The sequence below is a fragment of the Stegastes partitus genome, unplaced genomic scaffold, assembly GCF_000690725.1.
Source record: "Stegastes partitus isolate 25-593 unplaced genomic scaffold, Stegastes_partitus-1.0.2 Scaffold922, whole genome shotgun sequence".
Lineage (NCBI taxonomy): Eukaryota > Metazoa > Chordata > Actinopteri > Pomacentridae > Stegastes > Stegastes partitus.
The window spans coordinates 225,404-232,505 of NW_007578653.1; the positions used below are offsets into that span (position 1 = coordinate 225,404).

The 7,102-nt window shown below is 45.3% G+C and overlaps 1 protein-coding gene across 2 annotated transcripts in view; it reads left to right on the plus strand.

Annotated features, from left to right (window-relative positions):
- Positions 1–7,102, plus strand: part of znf469 (zinc finger protein 469) — a 147,242-nt gene that overhangs the window by 107,457 nt on the left and 32,683 nt on the right. The window lies entirely within an intron of this gene.

Below are 7,102 nucleotides of genomic sequence, written 5' to 3' on the forward strand. Positions count from 1 at the left end.
GTCATATCCCACTATACAGTCATTTTAAATGAGCTGTTAAATGGGGTACAGTTTGGTGTTACTGCACCTCAGCGTGATGCCGGCACGTGTGGAGACTTACCTGTTTATCTGCACTGTTGATTGCGGTTAAAGGTAAATGGATTCAACAGGCCACTGAGGCTCATCTCTGTAAATAGAAAGGACAGGAGGCAGTCTGTGCTCATCTGCAGCCCAGTGACACCAGGCTTTGAAGTGATTTCAGTGGATCTGTCCTCCTCCCCGCTGGGCAATTCAGATCCGGCCTGCGACTCACTCACTTTCATCCACATTCCCTCAGAAATCCATCCATCTGTATTCTTTCACCCACCTCCTTCCTGATCCCGTTCACCCCACGAGTTCTTTGCGCCCTGATACCCCTCGGTGAGGCCTTCACCTCCTATCAACACCTCCTGTGTGCTCCTAGACAGTACTCCTATGGTTTTATTCTCCATCCCCGCTAGTTTCACATGCTTCTAGGGAATGGGTCTTTCCGATACCTCTCCCAGAAAAAAAAAGAAAAGAAAAAAAAAACTGAACCTAAGCGACTTTCCATTAGTTTCTGCTGGGCCATGAGAATGATGGTTTCCCAAATGAATAGTGTACAGGAGCCCGGCTTAATTGAAAAAACACAAGCATGGTCTGCCATGAAGGAGACGGTCCTTGTGTCACTGTTGAACTGTGCGAATGTACTTTCCAGAGCTGGCGAGGGGGAGAGAAGCAGAGAGAGAGAGAGAGAACTACAAAAAAAAAAAAAGAGCATAAGATTGAGCACAGACAGAAGGCTGAAGGCAAATAAAAGTATGAAACTAAAGTGTGGAAAATCAAAAGGACAGATTAAAAACATTGTTGGGGCTATACGATGTAGCTCTGGTGGCGAATGAAAAGGAATCATCAGGCGACACGGAAAATTATATAAAAATTCCTCTGAAGGAACCCAGAAGGAGAGAAGAAGAAGAAAGCAGGCCAGTGTGTGTGTGTGTGTGAACTTCCAGTTTGGCTTCATCTGGTCTCTCAGTCAGGACAGTTTGTATAAAATGGGATTTTAGTGGGATAGAATGGCAGAAGGAGGCCATCATGAGACTGTTTGCTGGTCATTAAGCCCCAAAGGGCAACAATAGAGCGCACAGTAAAACCTGCTTGATTGCAGTCTAGCTAGCAACAGCATCTCTCCCATGATTTTCCCAACAGGGAGTCCTCATAACACTTAACCCTCCCGCAGCAGTCTGCCCTGCTGTGCAAGTTTGCAGCGGTTTATGGAAGCTGCTTCTATATGGCCTCATTTCCCATATGAACAGTTCTTAATATATCTTATCAACATCTGCCTTGCTATCTTTTATTGTGTCTGCTGCCTACTCCTCCTCCCCTTCTGCGTCTCCTCACCCCCTGCAGTCTCTCCCACCGTCTCTGCCCTGTTTGTGTGTCATGTTTGTGTGGCAACCCCATATGGTGATGATTGAGACCCTGTCATTGGCTCAGATGGCACATTTGTCACACACATGTTTGCCGGCAGCTGATGTTGCTAGGGCTTGCAGAGCTGCAGGCGAAAGCATCTCTTGTTGACTCCCTCGCTGGGTGGCTCATTTGTTTGTCAGGGCATCGTGACCTCCGACCCCGCCGCCACCTCCCGCTTCTCACACTCGCTGCTAACGTAACCCTAGACCCTCCTAGACGTCCCCCACCACGCCCACTCTTTCATAACCACACTTGTGTATGATTACCAACAGAGAGAAATATGAAAAGATCAACAGTTGCAACAGGAGGTCTTCGTTAAAGGATTTCTTCAAAGGAAACATCCTCAAAAAGAAGCTGTGATGGGAACTCATGGACTTCACTGTATTTGGGATTTAACACTCCAAAGAGTCGCACATAGTCGGCTATTCTTTTAATGACTGGTGCACATTTCATCCATTTTATCCCAAACCAGAGACTTCACAGTATGTTCAGTGTCAAAGGGGCACGATTAAGGCCTTAAGGTTCGTTTATTATCAGCTCACCAGGTACTGTCCAGACCGGTCGCTAAGGTTACATAACACCATGGAGGTTACTCATCCCTTAATTCTCACGCTGAGTGATCGGGTTGTGACTTCTGACCTCGCTACCTCACTGCTGTCAGGGCTGAGCTGACTTTCATTAGATTTCAGTAGTGAAAGATGACATCAAATTCAGAAGCAGAAAGTGCTAATGTGTCTAATCTGTCCTTCAGCTTAAGGCCAATGGTGTTAAATTATTGGTTTAAGGAGATATTGAGTGAATACAAATGCATCCTAACAGTGAACTCTCTGATCTTTGGGGTTTCAGTGTCTGACCTACTGTACTGTTTGGCCCAGGCAGCTCTTTGAAGTAGCCTGTCTTTGGACGCTTCTGCAACACCCACCTCTTGTAGTGTAGAAATGTCTTATTTTAGGCAGAAAATAGAGACTTTCGGCATACAAATGCCCACAGTCTGGGAGTTTACCTCAGAATCATAGTCTGTTCACTATGTCCTGATAGCCAAGAACAAAACAGCTCAGATTTCTTCTGCATTTATTTGTGGATAAATACAGAAGACTGGTGTTTCCTTGCTTAAATATCCTCAGTAACCTTAGCTCATTCTCAGACTGACTGTTGAATTATCAAATAAACACAACACTGCCGCAGCACACTGCTTTCCTTCAGGCTTTACTGACAACACCTATAATCCTTTTCCAACCAAAGCTGGCATCACCGAAGCATTCTGGATAATCTGAAGTGTAAAAAGATACATGATGTGGCTTCTGGGAATGTGCTGCATATTTTAAATTTTAAAATAAGGAAAGATTGCTGCTTTAATGTGAGTTTTAAAAAAAAAATCCATCATCAGCAAAGGGAAAACAAAAGGAGAGAAATGATGTTCTTAGCTGGTCATACCTGAAGGGTGTGAGTTTTAAACGCATAATAAATGATTGGATTTCATTTGAAGGACTACCCAGGTTTCCTCCCATTCATTAAACCTCTGAGAACCTTGGGGATGTGTTTGGAGATGTGCTCAGATGTGTTTTCTACTGATGCACGGAAGGCCAAACCTTAATTTCTCAGGCCGTGTAATTTTCAGCTAAATTTGTATACATAATTGAAGAGATGCCTTCATGGTTAAAAATTAGTATTCCATATGTTTGTCAAGTGATGGCGACTTAAATATAGGTGTAGTGTTAATGTTTGATTTATGACATTAGTAATACAAACAGCATCAGTCGGTATATGACAAGTCCTGTCACCAAAGACTGACAGCTGTGTAGTTACAGTAAATCATGCAGCCATGAAGCGGTACTGCAATTTACTCTGAGTCAACTCTCAGAGATGTCTAGACGTCTTTCCTCTATTTTTCTGTAATGCACCTCTCTCCTCTCACGTCATTTCATCATATAAAACCTTCAGTACAGCTTAAGTTTTGTAGTAAGGACCATATGTACCTTCAGGAGACTCTCAGAATTGAACCGCTTGACTTCATCATCTCCATCTCCTTCTCACTTCTATTCTGACTCTCAAGCCTTTCAAGCAGGCTGTACTTATATATGGACTGATTTCACTTCAAAGAGCTTTGATAGTGAGGTAGTGCATCAGAGTTATCGGCTACTTTCCACCCTCCATGCTCTCTGGTGCCCTCTCCAGCTGGTGGCACTCTTACCGACCGGCCGGTTAGCCCACACCTGGAATCAGGCCCGTAAATAGGATTTGGAAGCAGAGGCTTCTAAAAGCTGAGCAGACCCAGATGTAAAATACACGACTTGCGGGAGAGGTGAGTCTCTCAGGTTCCATCATTTCATCTCTTTCCTCCTCCTGTTCCTCCCTATCTGCGTCCTCTTCTTCAGACAGGACACATTCAGCATACTTTCCGTCCTACCGTATGTCTGCGTTTGTCGGATCACACCTTCCGACTAAAGGGCTCCCCCGAGCTCCCACACAAATCCACTCAAAGACTAACAGCACGAGTGTTATTGTGCTCGCGTTTATACATGCTATGCTGTCACTTTATGCATTTCTTGACTCTTAAGTCCACATATCCGTGTCAGACTGCAGGACTGTACTATGTGTCTGCTGACAAATAACAGTTGGATCAGCCATCATGTGTTTATTAGACACTTTATCCAACAGGCAGAAAATTGGCCTGAATTTTTGACTTGCACCTCTGCTCCTTCTGCTGCACGGAGGCAGACAGACCCAGCAGCTCTGATTGCTTCTGACACTGACAACAAGAACAGGCGTCCTGAGAAGACTTTCCGAAAAAGCTCCTCTTATCTTTACCGAAAAGTCAGAGGAAATCAGATCAATCAAGGAGCTGCTTTCTCTCTGAAGTTATTTCGACATTGGCTGGAAAGTTGTGTTGCTGCCATGCAATTAGAATAATGATAATAGCAGGTTTTAGTGGGGGTTTGTTAGTGAGTGGACTGCACTTTTTTTACGTTGACTGTACCAATGGGAGGAGCACGCCTGCCATTGGGAGCAACTTGAGGTTCGGTGTCTTCCCTGAGGACACTTTGGCATGTGAGGGGAACGGGGATTGAACAAACAACACTGCGATTGATGGACAGCCCTCTTTACCACCTGAGCCGCAGTCACTCCGAAAGTATGTGTTGGTGAACTCTAGTGGGCATTCCCGTGCGCTGTGTGCTCAAAGTATATGAGAAGGCACATCACTGAATTACACAACAAAGACGGGAGCACTTCATCCTCTTTCATTCAGCCTGACGCTTGGATCTACAGTGGTGACATCAGATCTTACGGCGGGGGGGGGAAGAGGAGGGCGCAGCGTGGGGAATCGTCAGTAAATTATAGCTCAGGCACATCCCCAGACGCCTTGGCCCAGGTCCTAGAGCTAAACAGCTTTCGGACCGCTTTCCCTTTTCAACCAGCTTTTCCGCTACATTCCTGCGCTTCCCCTCTCACTCTCTGCGTTTCGCTCCAGATGTGGCATTGTTTGGACACATTTGTTTTGGGCTTGGGCCGGTAGACCTGCGCACGGTCTGATGTCATGCTCTATTTAAAGGGAAAACCATGAGAACTGGGTGGAAAAGGAGTGCGCTGCGGTCTGACTTCAAAACTCCTGTCTAGGACTACTGATGACTGTCATCCGTGGCACAGCAATCTGTGTCATGGACAGATGACCACATTCATTTTAAGTGTTGACAGACATGTCATTTTGAAAAGGTTCAGAGAGGAGGCACACATTTTCACAAAAGCCAGAAAAATGCAGAATTTCCTCGTTTTGTCTCATATCACTTACAGGTTTTACTCAAATTATCTCTGTTTCACTGTAATTTGGAAAAATCTGCCACTCCTACGCAGAAATAATACAGGGCTGTATCTGAAGCTGGTACGATGGCTGTTTATGGTATAACTCGGAGAAACTTGATAGCACAGTCGGATGAAATGAAAAGATGATGCCCTCAACTGAACCAACAAACGTGACGGGTTTTTTCTGGTTCAGATGAGTCACATGCTGCCTAAACTTCATGCCTCTCTAATTAGCTCTGTCAGTCAATGAACCTGGCACCTCGTGCCATTAAAGAATGGGATAATGAATCCCTGTCTGTCTCTGTCTCAGTGTATGCGCTGTATAGGGTTTTCTGTACCACCCTAAATACGAAAGAATTCATTGTGTTCCACCTGTATGGGATTTAACAACAGCAACTTTTCTTCACGGGGGTTTGGGGGGGGGGATCTTTTCCTTGATGACTGAGCTTATTGTGCTTTCTTATTTGAGCTGTCAGGATAGTGGAGAATCAGCAGCAGCTGACTATCAGGCTCCACTGTCAGATTCCCCATGAGAGCTCTGCCTTCAGCACTGTTTGGCCTTCAAACACACATGTATTTGCCAGGTCCTCTCCAGCGTCCCTGGTTCAAACAGCTATAAGTTCTAACCCCGCTAAATATTTCCGGTTCAAACGGCCATGTTTGTCCGATCTTTTCGTCCCTCACCATTCTCTCTCCTCACTCCTCGGTGTTTGCGTAAGGAGTTCACAGTGGCTTCTTGGCCTTTCAGGAGTTGAAAGCTGGAAAGAATGACATGAAGTGCAGACGATGGGTGTATTTCCATTCAGTCATGCACGCACATACAGACACAGAAAGGGAAAGCAGCATTTGGATGATAGTCGTCAGACTCTTTGCATGAATGGCCTCTCAGCGACCCACTTCACCTTGCATCAAGGTGCCTTAGCGAGCATTTATGTTTCAAAAGCGTTGCTCTTACACACTCAGCCAAGAGTGTCTGAAAGGTATAGATTCCTCAGGTTAGAAGGTAAAACTGTCATCCAGAGAAAACAGCATTCTGAATGTTTTTAAAAGCACCGCTTGCCTCACCTGTGTGGTATGTCAGCCTTCAGAATCCAGGTGAGCTGTCCGTTTGTTCTCTCTACAGCCATAAGCGCTGCTGTTTTATCCCAAGAGCATTCTCTCCAAAGGAGCTGGCAACACAGATCGAGTTTTCCCACTGTTGCAGCACACATATAATTCTGTTCTTGTATTTTGAGAGCAGTTATATATAAATGCAGATGTTTTTGACACACAAAAAATGTGTGTCTCTGTGGGTCTTTCTCCCTTTCAGCTTAAAGTTCACTACAGTGCAGTGCCACTGTGGTCAACATCAAAGACTTGGACACAGACATGTTTACACACTTTCATGCGCAGACACGCTAACAGACTTTTTGGATAATTTATATTTACTCCCATACAAGAGCATAAACAATAAAAGATGAAATCAGGAGAATTCTTGAGCGTGTGTGTGTCCGTTCACAGATGCACACTCGCAAACTTGCACATACAAACAATTTGCCTGGCTGCAGTCCCGTGCAGCACCCGGTGTTTCCTGCAGCCGTACAGGCCAAATATTACACATAGCCAAAGGATAACAGTTCATTCTCGGGGTCAGAAGGTCAAGCACATCTAGGTGATCAGTGCTTCCGCTCCAAATTCTGTTTATGACTGTGTATACACACCATGCAGTCTGTCGGACAATTGTATACACCCCACACCCAGCCTCGAGCTCACACAGCTGGCACAGCCAAACATTCACAGAGTCTGTTTTAGGGAAGGGGGTGGGTGTCCGTGTGTGTGTGTGTGTGTGTGTGTG